A 20,948-nucleotide genomic window follows, 5' to 3' on the forward strand; every position below is an offset into this window, starting at 1 on the left:
CTTTCTATTGCGTTGTCAAATTCTGTAATTTTATTGTTAATCTTTTGGATTTCTACATGCTGTCTCTCTATGGATTCTTGCAACTTGTTAATTTTTCCACTATGTTCTTGAATAATCTTTTTGAGTTCTTCAACAGTTTTATCAGTGTGTTCCTTGGCTTTTTCTGCATTTATCCCAATTTCATTTGTGATATCTTTAAGCATTCTGTGAATTAGTTTTTTACATTCTGTATCTGATAATTCCAGGATTGTATCTTCATTTGGGAAAGATTTCGATTCTTTTGTTTGGGGAGTTGGAGAAGCTGTCATGGTCTGTTTCTTTATGTGGTTTGATATGGGCTGCTGTCTCCGAGCCATCACTGGGAAACTAGATTTTCCAGGTAATCAGCTAAAAAAAATGCAGTCAGATCCCTATCTGAATTCTCCCTCTGGTTCCCGGTACTGGGATGTTAATGAAGCCGCCTGGGGAGGGTGGGGGAAGGATCAGAGAGCTAGGAGTGTAGCACCACAGAATATAGAGCTGATCACCGCGTTCACACTCCGCCCCCATCCACCAAAATCCGGGCGGGACGGCTCCCCGGTTGGGACACTACTCTCCCCGCTCGGAGACCAGTCACTTCCTCCCGGGGACTTCTCCCTCCGGTGCGCGGCACCGCTCACGCGAACTGGGTGGGCGTCTCCCGCACGAACGGGTGGGCCCGCCCCCAGGGTCTATTCAGGATAATATAATTGGACCCCGCGCTCACGCCCTGCCCACTTTCGCCAAAATCCCAGCAGGACGGCTCCCCGGCTGGGATGCTGCTCTCCCCGCTCCAAGACCAGTCACTTCCTCCCGGGGACTTCTCCCTCCAGTGCGCCGCACCACACGCGTGAACTAGGTGGGCGTCCCCCCGCACGAACGTGTGGGCCCCGCCCCGGGGTCGCTTTAGGGAAATATAGCTGACCCCCCCCCCCGCTCGCGCCCCGCCCACTTCCCGCCAAACTCCCAGCAGGACGGCTCCCCGGCTGGGACACTGCTCTCCCCGCTCCAAGATCAGTCACTGCCTCCCGGGTGCTTCTCCCTCCGGCTGCGCCGCTACGCCGCCCGCGCCAACCAGCTAGACTCTCTCCCGGGATGGGTTCGGGGGGGTAGGGCTGGGCCCCTTGTCTGTGCCGTCTGCCCCCCTGGTCGCTGCAGCAGATCGGGCTCTGAAGGTCACCTGCCTGGTACGCTGGCTCCTAGTTCTGAAAAGAGTCGCTGTCTGCCCATATTTGTTCGTTTTCTGTCTCTAAGTCTGTGCTTGTTGTTCGGAGTTCGTAGATTGTTATGTATGTGATCGATTCACTTGTTTTTCTGAGTCTTTGTTGCAAGAGGGATCCCCGGTAGCGTCCACCTAGTCCGCCATCTTGGCCCCGCCTCCACTCCATTTCATTTTTGACAATTTCCAATTTTCCAAGGTTCATACTTCGTACATTCCAGGTTCCGATTATTAATGTATGTTTGCAGCTGTTTCTTCTCATTTTGAGTCATACCGCATCAGCAAATGAAGGTTCCAAAAGTTTTACCCCATCCACGTCATTAAGGTAGACTCTGTTTTGAGGAGGCAGCTCTTCCCAGTCACCTGGGGGGCTCATCTTCCAGCACTATATCAGACAGTGTTCTGCTGCTATTCATAAGGTTTTCACTGGCTAATTCTTTTCAGAAGTAGACTGCCGGGTCCTTCTTCCTGGTCTGCCTTAGTCTGGCAGCTCAGCTGAAATCTGTCCTCCATGGGTGACCCTGCTGGTATCTGAATACCAGTGGCATAGCTTCCAGCATCACAGCAACCCAAAAACCCCCACAGTACAACAAACTGACAGACACCTGGGGGAATTGTATTCTTATATTTCTTTAAATCTACCATAAAACCAAAAATCTCCAATGAATTAGAAAATCTCTCCACAAAAATCAGTAAGTTAAAAATAAACTTTAAAAATTGACTGGCAATCAAGAAGAATAATAGAAAATGTGAAACCTTCAGACCAGAGTAGTAATTATATTATTGATCTGAAGGATTAATGCAAAGAGGAGGAACTTGGGATTAGAATGAGAACTTTGAGGCATGATGGGTGGTTAAGTTCCAGGACCGCAGGAGGCAGGCACCCTCTCCCCACCCCACCATGAAGTGTGTTGAGCAGACTACCCCAACACAGTTTTACTAGCAAATTCTGATGTGACCAAAGTGCTTTGAAACCATGAAGTACTTTTGAACGGCAAGTGGTGGATTGGTTCTGGAGGCTAGAATTTAGGCCTTGACCATTGTCAGAGTCCTCAGAGTGCCTGGCCTCAGTAAATATTCATCGAATGAATGAATCAGATCTACAAATAACATGTTTCCAATATGAGTCCACCCAGCTGCTCTGTTGGAGAGACCTGGTGATCTGCCCCTGTAAAGATTATAGCCTAGAAAACCCTATGGGGCAGTTCTACTCTGTCATGTGGATTTTTTTTTTTTTTTTTGTGGGGGACCATTATTTACCATCTCTTTCAGCCACAACTTGTCTTGGGGGTCCCTGTTGCATCGTCTTCTGCCCTGAGGGGTGCTATGAAAAAGGAGTCCTTTTACTGAGAGGGTGGGTTGAAGAGATGTTGACAGTCCTTTCATGGCCCGAGATGGCACCCTGCTGTGGACTCAGGAGGGTTCTCCTGGTGACATCACTTGGTCTTCCCCTTTGCTCTCTGCCGTCCTCCTCCTGTGGCCTGGCTAGGTTGTCCCACGATGTGCCCTGCAGCTCCCAGAAACTGAGCACTTGGCTTCTATGATCCAACCCTTGGAGTTTTCCTTTCCAAACCACAAATAAATTGAAGAAGGTACAGTGAAGTAGTGATGTAGGTTTCTCTGGAGGATAGGTTCCATTTACTCACTTATTCAACAGATATTACTGATCATTCATAAGGTGCCGGACACTCTTCTAGGTACTGAAAATACAGCCCTGAACAACACAGCCGAGTGTTGTTGCTCTTCTCATGGAGCTCATACGCTAGACAAGGGCCCTGGTGGAGTGGCGCTCTCCAGTGGCCGGTGGAGCGGCGCTCCCCTGTGGCTGGCTGGGACTTGTCTCTCTACCCACCGCCAGGCTGTGCAGTAGGAAGGAAAACAACAGCATACCTGATATGTCTGGGTAGATAACAGAGGTGCCATCAGATATTTGATGACGGCAGCAATTTCAAGCTTATTCATTTTGTGTTTTTACAGTTCTCATCACCCTTCATATTCTGAGTAACCTGTGGGCTGGGCTGCTGATGCAGATGGCCACGCAGAGCAGGGAAAACTGCTTGCAGCCATGTCTGCCACTGGTGCCTATTACTGCATCCCCTGCACCCTTGCTCTGCTTCTTAGTAGAAGTTTTGCAGAATAAATGGATTTACACTGATACTCGCCGAAACTATTCGGGTTGAGACTTAGAGATACAGTTTTGCTGCCTTGTCTCCAAGTGTGCCCTGATGTGAACCTGGCTGCCTGGACTCTTGTTTCTGTCTGTAGAGGTAAGGTCCCTGGGTGGTGCAAATGGTTAAAGCTCTCGGCTGCTAACTGAAATGTTGGCAGCTTGATTCCACCCAGAGGCATTGGTAGGTAGTTTTATAGACCTCTGTAGCAGTCAGGTATGAAGCACTAGATCTTAGCCTGGCTCACAGGGCCTCCTTCTCTGGTCAGGGGTGGAGCAGGCTTTACTCTGTAAGGATGCTCTGCCCCATGAAACAGCGAGCTCTCTCCTGCCCTGTCCTGGCTTCCTACAAAGAGATTGTGTGTAAGGTGTGGTCCCCACTAAGGCTCCTTGCTTGGGCTGCAGGAACATGCTTAGTGAGATACTGCCCAACCCTGGTAAAAGAATGGACAAATGAGTGATTGAATCTCCCCAGGGGTTTTGTGCCATGGAGTGTTTCACCCAAATCCTGGGATGACTCCGGCTAAGTGGCCAGTTTTATTTTTAGGATCCTTAAACGAGTCTAACCTGTTTTATCATAATCAGTTTGGGAAGGTGCCTATACCCAACTCCCAGGGAGCCTGAGTCACTTGGCCAAAGAATTGGAAACCCAAGGATTGTTTCATCAACCACCAAGATAAACTAATCAGAGTAGCTCTTTGAAGCCATGTAAAATCCATTCTGGGACAAGGTGAGGTTATAACAGAGAAAATAATCAAAATAAAGAATTGGTTTTTGGTGGTGGGGATCATGGGGAGAATGAAATTCGCCTGTTTGCCTGTTTGCTTTTGCCATGACAAGAATTATCTAGTAGGGCCTTGTCTGTTTCATCCTGTCTGTTGCCTGAATGTGTATACATTGCCTTCTCAATAGCTGCAACTCTGCCTTTCTGTTTCCCTCCCCACTGCCCCTGAAGAGAGGGACAAACAATGAGACACAAAGGAACAAAGCCAAATACTACAAAACAGCAATGGAACATTCATTGCAAATGAGATTTTTAAAGAGGCACTTTAAATGCAGCAAAGACCTAAGCACTAACATCAATGCTCCTTTAAGCAGAAAATAAAATCTACAAATAAAATTTTAGTGGTAGGTGTATCATTTTATTTCATTAATATTCATATTCTATACTCATATGTGCAATTGCAGAGAACTTCATGAGACAATTTTGTTCTTAGGAAAAACAACAACCTTAGACCACCAGCCTAATAAGCATTCAGAGCACTGTCCACGGTGGGCACAGGTTCTCCAATGGCTGCTCATGCTGATGTGTGGTGGGCTAGCTCTCCGAGCAGCATCATTTATGCTCTGGCTTTACAGCCCACATGCCACTGAAATGAAATGAGCCAACCGCCCTACCTCTGTGTTACAGCCGGCAGGACACTGAGATCCTCCTGGCAATATACCTGTCTTCCAGGTTACCATGTTCGTGGTCAGCACGTCGCTCCTGCTAGCCTCCCCTCATTCTTCAGGGACAGGCTAACTGGGAAGATAGTTGCCTGAAACTCTTCCCCTGGTCTCTGCTGTTTGGCCTGGGCCCTGTCTCACAGCCAGAGCACTGGGGAGGCTCTTAAACCTTGGCTCTGTGACCTTCTCTGAGTGGGTGGAAGGTGGCTTGACAATGTAACTGCCCCAAGCAGAGTCACTGTATGACCCTGTTGGCCAGAAGAGTTTTAGTTTTTGATAAACTAGGCTGGTTTCAGGAGTCCCTGGGTGGTGTAAATGGTCAATGTGCTGGGGTACTAACTGAAAGATGGAGGTTTGAGTCTACCCAGAGGTGCCTCAGAAGAAAGGCCTGGCTGATTTACTTCCCCAAATCAGCCATTGAAAACCATATGGAGCACAGTTCTACTCTGACACACATAGGGTTGCCATGAATCTGAATGGACTGAACTGTAACTGATTGGTCTTGGAGAAGATGTATTTGGCTGCAGGAAATAATAGCTTATATTCCTATAGTGATTTGCTACTTATAAAGAACTTGCGTATTTGTAATTTTATTTAACCCTCACGATGGTATCACCATATCGCCTATGATGCATGGAAAAGTGACTTTTCTACTTTATTGGCTCCCCACACTGGGCTTTTGTTTCCAAGTCCTGTGTTGTATCTCCCATTCCACAGCTGCTCCAAAGATAAACTGAGAATCATTGTGAATTCCTGAGGGAGTTGCCTTAATATTTAAAATTCCTTCAGTTGCTGAAGAAGGACATCATGCTTGGTAAAGTACAGGGTCAGTGAAAAAGAGGAAGACCCTCAACAAGATGGACTGACACAGTGGCTGCAACACTGGGTTCAAGCATAACAATGATTGTGAGGATGGTGCAGGACCGGGCAGTGTTTCCTTCTGTAGTACATGGGGCCTCTATGAGTCAGAATCAGCTTGACAGAACATAACAATAACAGCATGGTCATGTGGGGCTGAGGCCAGCAGAAGAGAACATCTAGATTAGAGAGAAGGAGAAGGCAGCTAAGAGAAAACCAAGGATTTCAGTAGAATGCATTTAAATGGGAAGACATCCTAAAGAAACCCTGGGGGAGAAAACCAGCAAAACTGCAGCTGAGAAACTTGCAGAAGTATCTGATGGTTTAATCTCTAGATTCTGGTTGCTTAGTTCCCAGACTGTTTGCTGTCAGGTCTGCACAAATCAATTGGTCTAAGGCGATAAGAGACCTGTTTAGATTAACGTAAGAAAGAAAAAATAGCACATTCTCTGGTGGAGGGTTAGTTTTTCTCAGCGAATAGGCAGCAAAGGTAAAAGGAAGTGATGGCAGCCGCCACTTCCCACCTGGGCAAACCACTGACTTCTTGGGCCTGGGCAGCTCATCTCCCCTTACCATGCTGGGTGGGTGTGAGGATGAAGTCAGCTGATGTAAAGAACCCAGAGTGCAGGGCAGGAGAGGGCAGAACCCTGGGCTGGCGGCATCTCCAGAGCGCAGGCTGTGGAGGCAGATTTTCTGAGGTCATACCTGATGCTGCCACTCTGCCATTGGCAAGTGCCATAACCTCCCTGTGCCTCAGCTTCCTATTCTGTAAAATGGGAATTAGAAGTTTGAGTATCTTAAATGAGTATCTCTAATGTGTTGATCAGTAAATAATGAGATGGAGAAACAAATCACCAACTTCCTATAGAAGGGAAAGAGGCCCTGGATAAGTAAAGCATTAGTGAAAAAGAAGAACAAAATGGGAGGCCTTACTGTACCTGATTTTAGAACCTATTATACTGCCGCAGTAGTCCAAACAGCTTGGTACTCGTACAACAAAAGATACGTAGATCAATGGAACAGAATTGAGAATCCAAACACAAATCCATCCACATATGAGCAGTTGATATTTGACAAAGGCCCCAAAACAGTTAAATGGGGAAAAGACAGTCTCTTTAACAAATGGTGCTGGCATAACTGGATATCCATCTGCAAAAAAATGAAACAAGACCCATACCTCACTCCATGCACAAAAACGAGCTCAAAATGGACCAAAGACCTAAATATAAAATCTAAAACGATAAAGATCATGGAAGAAAAAATAGGGACAACATTAGGAGCCCTAATACCTGGCATAAACAGTATTAAAAACATTAGCAACAATGCAGAAGAAAAACTAGATGAGTGGGAGCTCCTAAAAATCAAACACCTATGCTCATCCAAAGACTTCACCAAAAGAGTAAAAAGACTACCTACAGACTGGGAAAAAGTTTTTAGCTATGACATTTCTGATCAGCGCCTGATCTCTAAAATCTACATGATACTGCAAAAGACAAAAAAGTAGTTGATACTGCAACTACAAAAAGACAAATAACCAATGAAAAAATGGGCAAAGGATATGAACAGGCACTTCACTAAAGAAGACATTCAGGTAGCTCACAGGTACATGAGGAAATGGTCACGATCATTAGCCATTAGAGAAATGCAAATCAAAACTACAATGAGATTCCATCTCATGACAACAAGTGTGGCATTAATCGAAAAAAAAAAAAAAACACAAAACAATAAAGGTAGGAGAGGCTGTGGAGAGATTGAAACACTTATACACTGTTATTGGGAATGTAAAATGGTACAACCACTTTGGAAATCAATTTGGTGCTTCCTTAAAAAGCTAGAAATAGAACTACCACAGGATCCAGCAGTCCCACTCCTTGGAATATATTCTAGAGAACTAAGAGCCTTTACAGGAACAGATATATGCACACCCATGTTCATTGCAGCACTGTTTACAACAGCAAAAAGATGGAAGCAACCAAGGTGCCCATCAATGGATGAATGGCTAAATAAATTATGGTATATTCACACAATGGAATACTACGCATTGATAAAGAGCATTGATGAATCTGTGAAACATTTCATAACATGGAGGAACCTGGAAGGCATTATGCTGAGTGAAGTTAGTCAGTTGCAAAAAGACAAATATTGTATAAGACCACTGTTATAAGAACTCAAGAAATAGTTTAAGCAGAGAAGAAAATATTCTTTGATGGTTATGGGGGGGAGGGAGGGAGGGTGGGAGAGGGGTATTTACTAATTAGATAGTAGATAAAAACTACTTTAGGTGAAGGGAAAGACAACATACAATACAGGCGAGGTCAGCACAACTGGACTAAATGAAAAGCAAAGAAGTTTCTGGAATAAACTGAATGCTTCGAAGGCCAGTGTAGCAGGGGCAGGGGTTTGGGGACCATGGTTTCAGGGGACATCTAAGTCAATTGGCATAATAAAATCTCTTAAGGAAACACTGTGCATCCCACCTTGGAGAGAGGCATCTGGGGTCTTGAACGCTATCAAGTGGCCATCTAAGATGTGTCAATTGGTCTCAACCCACCTGGATCAAAGGAGAATGAAGAACACCAAGGACACAAGGTAATTAAGAGCCCAAGAGACAGAAAGGGCTACATGAACCAGAGACTACATCAGCCTGAGACCAGAAGAGCTAGATGGTGCCCGGCTACTACCGATGACTGCCCTGACAGGGAAAGAAACAGAGAACCTCTGAGGGAGCAGGAGAGCAGTGGGATGCAGACCCCAATTCTCATAAAAAGACCAGAGTTAATTGTCTGAGACTAGAAGGACCCCAGTGGTTGTGGCCCCCAGACCTTCTGTTGGCCCAGGGCAGGAACCATTCCCAAAGCCAACTCTTCAGTCAGGGATTGGACTAGACATTGTGTTGGAGAGAGGTGCTGGTGAGGTGAGAGCTTCTTGGATCAGGTGGGCACTTGAGACTATGTTGGCATGTCCTCCCAGGTGGGGAGATGAGAGGGTGGAGGGGCTTAGAAGCTGGCGAAATGGACAGGAGAAGAGAGAGTGGAGGAAGGGAGTGGGCTGTCTCATTAGGGGGATAGCAATTGGGAGTATGTAGCAAGGTATATACAAGTTTTTGTGTGAGAGACTGACTTGATTTGGGAACTTCCACTTAAAGCACAATAAAAATAAAAAAAAACAATTATCTATAAAATACCAAATGGTCAAACGCTATTTTAAAGCATGGATTGAAGGGCAAGGAGTTTAAACTAATGGGAGTGAGACAACTAGAACAGAAATAACAAGAATGTTGGCACAATGTGAAGAAAGTAACCAATGTCACTGATCATTATGTCTAGAATCTGTGGAATGGGAGTGGGTTTTGCTGTGTGTATTTTCACCAAAAATAAAATAAAATATCAGTTAAAAAAAAAGTGCTTAGTAAAAAATAAGTGTTTAATAAGTTCTAGTGGTAATTATGATACCCAGTGCTGCTGTGTTTACTATGATGGCCCTATATCTGGGCTTACCCACACTCGTCTGTTTCAATGGCTCCTAGTTGCTCATAGTTCCTGAGCCCAACCCCAGACCTGCTAAATCGAATCCTCTGTGGTAGGAGTCTTTGTTGTTGCTGATTGTTGCCCTCAAATTAATCCAGACTCCTGGAGACCTCATGTACCACAGAATGAGATGTTGCCCAGTACTGTGCCATCCTCAAGTCTATTGTTGCATCCACTGTATATTTTGAGTGCCTTCCAACATGGTGGGCTCATCTTCCACCACTATATCAGACAATATTCTGTTCATTGGTGATTTTTGGAAGTAGATCTCCAGGCCTTTCTTCCTAGTTTGTCTTAGTCTGGAATCAAAAAACAAACAAACAAACAAATAACCCAAACCCTTTGCCATTGAATCGATACCCAGTCACAGCAATCCTATAGGAGACGGTAGAACTGCCCCATATGGTTTCTGAGGAGCAGCTGGTGGCTTTGAACTGCCAACCTTTTGGTTAACAGCAGAATACTTAGCCACTGTGCCACCAAGTCTCCATAGTCTGGAAGTACCACTGAAATCTAACCATCACAGGTGACCCTGCTGGTGTTTGAAATGCTGGTGGCATAGCTTCCGACATCACAGTGATACAAGAGACCACAGTAGGAAAACCTGACAGGTACTGGGGTAGAAGCCCAGGAATGTGTGTTTTAATATATGCCCCAGGCAACTCTGGAAAACATGGTCTGGAGCAAACATCTTCTCTGGGTGCTGGAATAATTTAAAATGAAGCTTGTATCATTCAGACCCAGCTTGCTTCTCCTCAGCTCTCTACCCTCTGGCCTTGTCTTCCTCTGTGATCACCAAGGACTCTATTTTCTCCCTTTCAGTTGTGGAATCACTGTTCTCTTCAAAGCATTTTCTGCATCCTCTCTGTGCTCAGCTATCCCCACTGCCTGAGGAGCTTTTCCTTCCCCTACCATTGCCAACAGAATTCCAATCACCAGTAATTATCAATGCATTCTGATTGCATGTTCGACCAATATCAGACTGCAGAAGCTGATAAAAATCTTGAATTTCTTCATCTTTGGTCTGATTGGAATGTGAAAGCTGGAAACAAAGAAGAAGGATCAGTAGTTGGAAAATATCGCCTTGGTGGTAGAAACAATGCTGGAGATTGAACAATAGAATTTTGCAAGACCAATGGCTTCTTCATTTCAAATGCCTTTTTTTACCAACACAAACAGCAAATATACACATGGATCTTGCCAGATGGAACACGCAGAAATCAAATCGGCTACATCTGTGGAAAGACGAAGGTAAAGCTCAGTATCATCAGTTAGGACAAGGCCAGGGGCGGACTGTGGAAGAGACCATCAATTGCTCATAGGCAAGTTCAAGCTGAAACTGAAGAAAATCAGAGCAAGTTCACAAGAGCCAAAACATGACCTTGAGTATATCCCACTTGAATTTAGAGACCAACTCAAGAATAGATTTGATGTGTTGCACACTAATGACCGAACACCAGAGAAGTTGTGGATTCACATCAAGGACATCATACATGAAGAAAGCAAGAGGTCACTGAAAAGACTGGAAGGAAAGAAAAGACCAAGGTGGATATCAGAGGGCTCTGAAACTTGCTTTCAAACGTCAAGCAGCTAAAACAAAAGGAAGAAATGATGAAGTGAAAGAACTGAACAGGAGATTTCAAAGGGTGGCTCAAAAATACAAAGTCAAGTATTATAATGACATGTGCAAAGAACCGGAGATAGAAAACCAAAAGGGAAGAACACTCTCGCTGTTTCTCAAGCTGAAAGAACTGAAGAAAAAATTCAAGCCTCAAGTTGCAATAGTAAAGGATTCTATGGGGAAAATACTAAACAATGCAGAAAGCATCAAAAGAAAATGGAAGGAATACACAGTCATTATACCAAAAAGAATTAGTAGATGCTCAACCATTGACCGATGGTACTGAAGGAAGAAGTCCAAGGTGCACTGAAGGCATTGGTGAGAAACAAGGCTCCAGGAACCGATGGAATATCAGTTGAAATGTTTCAACAAACAGATGCAGCACTGGAAGTGCTCAGTCATCTATGCCAAGAAATATGGAAGACAGCTTCCTGGCCAACCGACTGGAACAGATCCATGTTTATATCTATTCCCAAGAGAGGTGATCCAACCGAATGTGGGAATTATAGAACAATATTGTTAATATCACATGCAAGTAAAATTTTGCTGAAGATCATTCAATAGTGGCTGCAGCTGTATATTGAAATTCAGGCAGGATTCAGAAGAGGACGTGGAACCAGGGATATCATTGCTGATATCAGATGGATCCTGGCTGAAAGCAGAGAATACCAGAAGGATGTTTAGCTGTGTTTTATTGACTATCCACTGACTGTGTGGATCATAACAAATTATGGATAACATTGTGAAGAATGGGAATTGCAGAACACATAATTGTGCTTATGTACACATAATTGTACATAGATCAAGAGGCAATTGTTTGGACAGAACAAGAGGATACTGCGTGGTTTAAAGTCAGGAAAGACGTTCGTCAGGGTTGTGTGCTTTCACCATACCTATTCAATCTGTACACTGAGCAAATAAGATGAGAAGCTGGGATTATATGAAGAAGAACGGGGCATCGGGATTGGAGGAAGACTCATAAACAACCTGTGTTATGCAGATGACACAACCTTGTTTGCTGAAAGTGAAGAGGACTTGAAGCACTTACTAATGAAGATCAAGGATCACAGCCTTCAGTATGGATTATATCTCAACATAAAGGAAAACAAAATCCTCACAACTGGACCAATAAGTCATATCATGGTAAACAGAGAAAAGATTGAGGTTGTCAAGGATTTCATTATACTTGGATCCACAATCAACAGCCATGGAGGCAGCAGTCAGGAAATCAAATGGCACATTGCATTGGGCAAATCTGCTACAAAGGACCTCTTTGAAGTGTTGAAGAGCAAAGATGTCACCTTGAAGACTAAGGTGTGCCTGACCCAAGCCATGGTATTTTCAATTGCATCATATGCATGTGAAAGCTGGACAATGAATAAGGAAGATCGAAGAAGAATTGACACCTTTGAATAGTGGTGTTGGCGAAGAATGTTGAATATACCATGGACTGCCAAAAGAACGAACAAATCTGTCTTGGAAGAAGTACAGCCAGAATGCTCCTTAGAAGCAAGGATGGTGAGACTGCATCTTACATACTTTGGACATCTTATCCAGAGGTATCAGTACCTGGAGAAGGACATCATGCTTGGTAAAGCACAGGGTCAGTGGGAAAGAGGAAGACCCTCCAGAAAATGGATTGACACAGTGGCTGCAACAGTGGGCTCAAACATGGCAAGGATTGTGGGGATGGTGCAGGACTGGGCAGTGTTTCGTTCTGTTGTACATAGCGTCACTAGGAGTAGGAACGGACTTGATGGCAACTAATGACAACAACAACACCATTTCCAAACCTTCCCCAGTCTAGTCATATACCACTGTCATATATTCTTTCTTCTCTTCCTCCTCATCTGGCAGAATTTTTCATACAGCTGGTTGACTCAGCAACTCTTGCCTTCTCTGTAGGCCTGTCTTCCTAGCTTACCTGAAATCTCCTGTAAGCTGGAAACTGGGTTCCAAATGGGAGAAACTAAGAGCCCTGATGTCACCAGCTGGGGTCCCCCCAACCAGTGATGGCTGGAATGTGAGTTAGGAGAAATTCCCTCAAGAGCAGATGCTGCACTTCCTCACAGTCTCTGATACTGGAACTCTAAACCTGACCCAGTTTCCCTGAACTGCTCTGTTGCCACTCTGCTCCGGCACTGTCATTGCCCACACAGGAGGTGGCCCCTCCCCTCTGCCTTTGCTCAGTGTTTGAAACAACCTGATGTTACTGTGGCCCTTGGTCTGATATGTCCCCCTCCGGGACTGCTGAGCACAGCCCTCCACTTGGATGGGAGGAAAAGCTGTGAATCTGGGACTAGAATGCCCACGGTGACAAGGAGTTCAGAGAGGAAGCTTGGCCACAGCCTAGCCTGCATGGCAGACCTCCCTGGACACACAGTTACTGGCCATGTGGCAGACAAATGTAGACATTCCTGGTGTGTCTGCTGTGCATGTCGGTGCCTGGGGCTAACACATACACTTTTAGGTCTGTCCTCTGACTGGCTTTGGTAGCATCCTGTTTCCCTTCCTGCCAGCTCTTCCCTTGCTCTGCCCTTTGCCACAGTGGGGGAGAGGGTGGCCGTGGTCAGAGGGGGAGAAATGCATTGTGACTTTTGGGGTGTTGCATTAGGCATCCCGTCATGGTGCCGGGAAGTCCTCCCCCTCTGTCATTTCTTGAAGGGCAGGGGGAGGGCAGGGAGAAGGTACAAATGACAGGTCTATGCTCCCCAACTGTTTATAAATCCTTTCTGTACATATTCTATTCCTTCTCCGATAACCAAAGCTGACATTTCTGCAAGGACAAGTACATGACTTACACTTTAACTTATTCTTGCATTCAGCAAATAGTCCAGAGAACATATTCTGCAGGGGGCCTTGGGCAGAGGTGCTGGGAACAGGACTGGGTGGGGTGGCTTACGCAGGACCTGGAGGTGAATAGGCCTCAATGAATGGTTCTTAAATGGAATTAGGCAACTTTGATATAAGGAAGTTAAGGGCTATGTAGGTGCTATGACAGTGTGTGGAAGGTTCTGAAGAGCCTCCTCTGCTGCAGTGCCCAGGGGAGTGTCAAGGTAGGGATAGCACTTGGGTTGGCCTTGAAGGACAGACAGGTGGGCACTTGTAGGCAGACAGGTGGGGTGGGCAGACCAGGCAGAGGCGTCAGCCTCTGTAAATGTGGGGAGGTTCTGGCATATTTGGAAAATGAATAATGCTTAGTTTTGCTAAAGCCTCGGGTTCCTAAAGGGGAATAGTGAGTGAAAAGTCTGGAAAGATTGGCCAAGGCAAGTCTGTAGCAGGCATTAGACGTAAGACAAAGGGTTGGGCCTTGATTTGGTCAGAGATACGGAGTCACTGGAAGCTAGTCTTTAACAGATAGATGAGTGAACATGACAACAAATTGAGCTTTAGGAAGCTGAATCTCACCACCTAGACCAGGAAGACCATTTAGGCAGTGAGCTGAACATGACAGCTTGGAAAGACTGGGCTGGTGGCAGCATGGGTGGAAATGAAGAAATGAGATTTCAACAGTGGTCCTGATGGAGACTGAGCAGGATTTGGTAACTTTATGGGCTTGGAGAGTAGGTGTCAGAGATGGCTGAGGTGTCAGGAAACCATTTTCTACTTCTGTGTATAGATTCCTGTTGGCTGGAAAGCTACTCCCGTCAATATTTTCAAACGTTTCAAACTGCTTACTGTGTGTCTTATGTAAGAATAAGCAATTATAGGAGTGACCAAGGTGAACAAAACACAGTCCTTGTACCAAGAAAGGGACTTAGGGGCCAGCCTAGGCCAGTCTATGCTATTCCATGTGGGAAGAAATAAGAGATGATTAAATGCTTTATTTAACTTCCAATATCCATGAGGGTGAGTCTGGGTGGCACAAGCGGTTAAGTGCTAACCAAAAGGTTGGTGATTTGAGTCCACCCAGAGGCACCATAGAAGAAAGGCCTGGCAATCTACTTCTGAAAAATCATTCAACAAAAACCTCATGGAGCAAGTTTCCACTCTGAACTCACGGGGTAACCATGAGCTGGAGTCCACTTGATGGCAACTGGTTTGGTTTTCTGTTTTTTAACATACATGCAGACAGTACAATGAAGGAAAAGGGAACCAGGCTCACTAATTCCCTGTGGATACCTTGGGTAGTTCAATGATTTTGTTTCCCTCAGTAACTTTCTTTTGGGCCTCAGGAGGTATATGCAACAAGTCACAGAGATAAGTAAGAGGCTATCCCTCCACCCAGGCTCTCCCAGCTGCTGAGGTGACCAGACAAGCACGCAAAGAACTACAGGGTGGCAGGGAGTAGGAAGAGGACACCAGCCAAGCTGTATGGGATTGAGAGGGTCACATGCCCCAGTGAGGGGAGAGGTAGTATGTAAACCAAACTTTGGATGGGGTGGGGTTTCAAGAGGCCGACATGGGAGAAGTAAGGTGGCATTGCTGGCGAGAGAAGCAGGGAGAGCAAAGAGAACATGGAGTGTGTTCGTGGAGCGTCCAAAAGGAGCAGAGGCTGCATGTAGCCTTGTTTATATTTATTTTGTTTTGTTTTGTTAATGAAGTCAAGAGTAACAGTTGGAAATCTAGTTGAGCTGTTTGGAAGTTTTGGTTCAGTTGTTTTGAGTTATGCAATGTTCTGGGTTTTTTGTTGTGCCTAGAAAACAGCCTTGTTTGCTAGCCAGTTGTCCAGAGATCTTTGGTTGGGTGATTTCTCCCCCTCCACAGGGGAGCATGTCTGTTGGGTTTGACTTCTGGCAGCAAAGTACCATTGAGAGGGGTTACTCACTGTCCAAGAAGTGGAAATTGCATTGCTTTCCTTTGGAGTCTGTTCAGGGACGTTGAAATGAGTCGGTGACAGGACATACGCAGAAGTGTATGGAGATCATCGCGTTTCATAAACATGCTCATGAAACCTCAACTGCTCGAGGCAGGGACCAGGCCAAAGTTAGTTTTTTGTACCCTCTTACTTCATCATTCCGGATCTTCTTTCTCTTTCAAAGTTGTTGACTCATCAAAGACCAACTAGAAATGTTATGACAACAGTATTTCTTTTTCATTCTAAACAAGAGTACAAGAAGGACCACCCAAGGTAAAAGAAAAAAAATTAATCAACTTAATTATCAACAGTAAACTGCCAGTAATTGCTAATTGTATTCTCTTGGTAACATTATGCGTGAGTATGATAAAATACAGGGATAGATTTTTTTTTTTTTTGTCCAGAGCGTAGTAGAGTGTAGTGCTTGGAGTTGGAGAGTTGCTTGTAAAAACAGAAAGGATTCTAATAAGTTCATGAGAATAAAATTCTAGACATGTCTCCAAGCAGGAGGCATTGAACTTGGTGCCCAGTGATGTATCCTCTGCTGGCACAGGGTGTGCCTGTAGGCAGCCAACGAGTTCTTTTCCGTGCATTGGCTGCTTTGGACAGCAGAGCAGGGCTGGACTGGATTCAGTGCAAAGATACAGGGGTTTGTGGCCAGCCTCTCTAAGTGTGCTGCACTTAGAACAAAACGAATAGGTAACTTACTGGACAAAAGATTATACATTCATTTTACTAAGTACAGCATGTTCTAGAACCTTATCTCCAGCTTTCCTGATAGACTCTGAGGCTGGGAATGAGAGCTCCCCAAAGAAAGCCATCCACATGACCCGTTTTGTTGTTCCTTATATACGTTATTGTCTCCTGTTTATTTCTCTCGCTCTTTTAAATTTTATTGTGCTTTAGGTAAAAGTTTGCAGCTTAAGATAACTTCTCATTCAAAAGTCTGTACACATATTGCTTTGTGACATTGGTTGCAGTTCCTGCAATGTGACAGCACACTCCCCCTTTCCACCCCAGGTCCCTGTGTCCATTCCACTGGTTCCTGTCCCTTCCTGCCTTCTTGTCTTGCTTTTGGGCAAAAGCTGCCCATTTGGTCTCGTTCCTCACTTGTTTTAATGTTTGTCTTATAGGCTTGTCTCAGAAGTGGGCTTCGGCTATTTCTCTCTTAAAAAAAAACAAAAACAAAAAACTTTAAACTAACCCAGTTGGACATTTGAAACCCTGGAAGCTATGAAACACTGAAGTGTTATGGGACCAAAAAACAGTACATTTTAAGGCAAATCTCCCTAAAATAAATGGCAGATAGCCTAACAAATCATGCACATCTAAGAATTTTTCCAAAATATTTGACAATACTCCATAAGGTCAGAGTGCCTTATTTTTCCTATGGGCATATTAGCCCATAGGAAAGCCAGGGACATGCTGTGAGGTCAGCTCCCTAAACAGTCCCCCGAAAGCTGCCTTTTCTCCTGCGCTGGCTCAGAAGCCTCGCCGCCCACACCTTCCTGCCTCTCCCAGCACCCTGGTGGTGACGGGAGTTGGCGGGGAGCTCTGACTCACAGGAAACGCTCTCCCTTCAGGAGTAAACAGCAGGAAGAAATCACGTCAGCACCATTTACCAATTTCATTTTTAATTGGCTAATGTGCCTTTGATCACTGGAGGGGAAATAAGTGAATGAGGGCTGGCGACTTGCATTATTACCTTGTATGTTTGTTTAGATCATTTCCCACCATCCACCTGAGATGCAGTTATTTATTAGCATAATACGGTTACGGATCTGTCTGCAGGGCTTCAAGGTGGAAATTGAAACTCTGATGATTTAGCAGAAAGTTACTGGAGCCTTCTTAAAGCTGTCAGAATTACAAGAGAAACCACACTAAGAAAACACCAGCATCAGTTGCTATTAAGTGGACGTTCAAGCATCGTCAGCACTGTTATCCACAGGACTGGGCTGATTTATAAGCCCCTACGTTGTTATTGTTGTTCGGTGCTGCTAAGTCAATTCCAGCTCAAAGCGACCCTATCCTATTCAAGGGGATACTGGTAGCTGCAGGTTTGAAGGAAAGTGGGCAACTGGAATGACATTAGGGAGAGTGATCACATGTTTTAAAACATAAATCAGAACATACGACCAAGGGTCTTTTCCCCGATGTGCTAATTTACTTATATCTTAAAAGAGTATTCTCACTTAATAAATCACTATTATAGAAAACAATAAAGTGAACTGAAAAGTCACAAACTCAACTTTCATTCATTTAACAAATGCTTATTGAGTGCTAGCTGTGAGCCAGGCACTGTTTTAGGGGCTGGATATGTGATGTAAACAAAACAGAAAATGCTCCTACTCATAGAAGGTGTCCCATCACTCTGCCAACGAGTGTTTACGGGGTGGCAGCCGTACTCCAGGTGTGTGCTGCAGTTATATTCTGCCAATTCACAGTCATGTATGTTTATGCTCATATCTGCTTGGGAAATGAAGCGTCAACTGAGTCTCTGACCCTGAGTATTCCTGAGGGTATCCATGAGGCTGGTTAGCACTCTTGCCATTGCCTGTTGTTATGCCAGCCAAGCTGGAGCCCTGTAGACTTAGGCCCCAATAGTTCCACAGAGTAGTGGCTGTTCTGAGCTGACATTCTCTCCTGTTTGCGTGGCTGCATCCATGCTACAGCCTCAGTAGTGGTAGAGCTGGAAATCTGCCAGGGTGTGATGTTGGTACATCCGGGATGGTGCCATGTGCCCTGAGACTGGCCAACTACATCATTACTGTGAAGTCCCAGCAAGGACAGTTCTTCTCCAGCACACTCAGTTCAGGTTGCTTGATCCCCAAGTACTGCTGGGTCTAGCCAGTCAGCTCTTCCAATTCTTTCCTCAAGCAGAGGCTCCATTGCCTCCCTTGTGATCTTGCCTCCACCTGCCATGCTCTTGTCCCAGTCTCCTCAGCGTAACTCTAAGGGTGTTAGTGTACATAGCATGAGTGGCAGCTTGGGGACCCCTGAGACCTGAGCCCTGCCAGGCCAAAACATATGGTTACTCATGGATGCATTTTAAAAAATATATTTTATTTATTTTTGGTGACTATATATATATATAAGCAAACATATATCCACTCACAGTTTCTGCATGAACAGTTCAGTAACACTGGTTACGTACTTCATTTCACATTGTGTTAACTATCTCTACCCATATTGTTTCTTCACCATTGATTTCAGCCCTCTGCCCCTTAAAACTCTTGTCTGTACATGGGTGCATCTCTGAAAGCCAGGCTGCCTGCGAAAATATGAGGCAGCTGTCCTTAGGAATAGAGCCACTGGGCAAAAATGGAATGACACAAAGTTAAGGTGGAAAAGCTAGTATTCCATGGGAACGAACAGGTATGAAGGTGAGCCAGGGGCAATTACAGAGACAAAAGTCAAAATCTGGTATGAGCCTCATACCCAGAAGTGAGCTTGAAGTTAGGGTGCCTAGGAATTCACACTGAAGATAACTTTGAATTGGGAAGACAAGAGTCAGTAAAGTCTGGCCACAGGACCAACCTGACCAGCCACCTCCCATTTTTGTATGTCCCGAGAGCTAAAAATGACTTTTTACATTTTTCAATGGTTGGAAAAAGAAAATTGAAAGATGGACAATATTTCCTGACACATAAAAATTGCATGAAATTCAAATTTTCAATGTTTATAAGTAAAGTGTTATTGGAACATGTTCTTGTGTGCTGTCGAGTCGATTTCAACTCATAATGACCCTATAGGACAAAGTAGAACTGCCGCATGGTGTTTCCAAGGTTTTAGTCTTTGCAGAACCAGACTGCCGCGTCATTCTCCCATGGAGCAGCTGGTGGGTTTGAACCACTGAGCTTTTGGTTAGCAGCTGAGCTCTTAGCCACTGGGCCACTAGGGCTCCTTTACTGGAACGTAGGCACGCTCGTTTATTTGTGTCAAAATGACAGAAATGAGCACTTGAGACAGTGTGTGGATCACAAAGCCCCAAATATTTCCTCACCCTGATCTAACAGGGGGGATGACACAAGATAGAAGGAGATGATTTAAGCAAAAATGTGGAGATAAAGGTGCACCCAAGACTCTTTCTGGAGCACTGAGGAGGGCATTATACAAGAGGCACAGTTTCTGGTTTCTTTCTTGACACCAGAACAAATGTAAAACCAACATAAGGACATTTTAGAACTGCGATTGTTTGCCATCACCTAAAAAAGGCGGCTCGAGAAGATGAAGTAAAGCATTTCAATGACACGTGCACAGACCTGGAGATAGAAAACCAAAAGGGAAGAACATGCTCGGCATTTCTTAAGCTGAAAGAACTAAAGAAAAAATTCAAGCCTCGAGTTGCAATAGTGAAGGGTTCTGTGGGGAAAATATTAAATGACACAGGAAGCATCAAAAGAAAATGGAAGGAATACACAGAGTCACTGTACCAAAATGAACTGGTCAACATTCAACCATTTCAGGAAGTAGCGTATGATCAGGAACCGATGGTCCTGAAGGAAGACATTGGCGAAAAGGCTCCAGGAACCGACAGAATACCAATTGAGATGTTTCAGCAAATGGATGCAGAGCTGAAAGTGCTCACTCATCTATGCCAAGAAATTTGGAAGACAGCTACCTCACCAACCAACTGGAAGAGATCCATACTTATGCCTATTCCAAAGAAAAGTGATCCAACCGAATGGGGAAATTATCAAACGATATCATCAATATCACATGCAAGTAAAATTTTGCTGAAGACCATTCAAAAGCAGTTGCAGCAGTATATCGACAGGGAACTGCCAGAAATTCAGGCCAGGTCCAGAAGAGGATGCAGAACCAGGGATATCATTGCTGGTGTCAGATGGGTCCTGAAAGCAAACAATACCAGAAAGATGTTTACCTGTGTTTTATTGACTATGCAAAGGCATTTAGCTGTGTGAATCATAACAAATTATGGAAAACAGTGCAAAGAATTGGAATTCCAGGACACTTAATTGTACTCATGAGGAACCTGAGTACTGAGGCAGTCATTTGAATAAACAAGGGGATACTGTGTGGTTTAAAGTCAGGAAATATGTGTGTGAGCGTTGTACCCTTTCACCGTACTTATTCAAGCTATATGCTGAGAAAATAATCCAAGAAGATGGACTATATGAAAAAGAATGGGCATCAGTGTTGGAGGAAGACTCATTAACTATCTCCGTTATGGAGATGACACAACCTCGCTTGCTGAAAATGAAGAGGACTTGAACACTTGCTGATGAAGATCAAAGACCACAGCCTTCAGTAGGGATTACATCTCCACATAA

The sequence above is a fragment of the Loxodonta africana genome, chromosome 10 (assembly GCF_030014295.1).
Source record: "Loxodonta africana isolate mLoxAfr1 chromosome 10, mLoxAfr1.hap2, whole genome shotgun sequence".
Taxonomy (NCBI): Eukaryota; Metazoa; Chordata; class Mammalia; order Proboscidea; family Elephantidae; genus Loxodonta; species Loxodonta africana.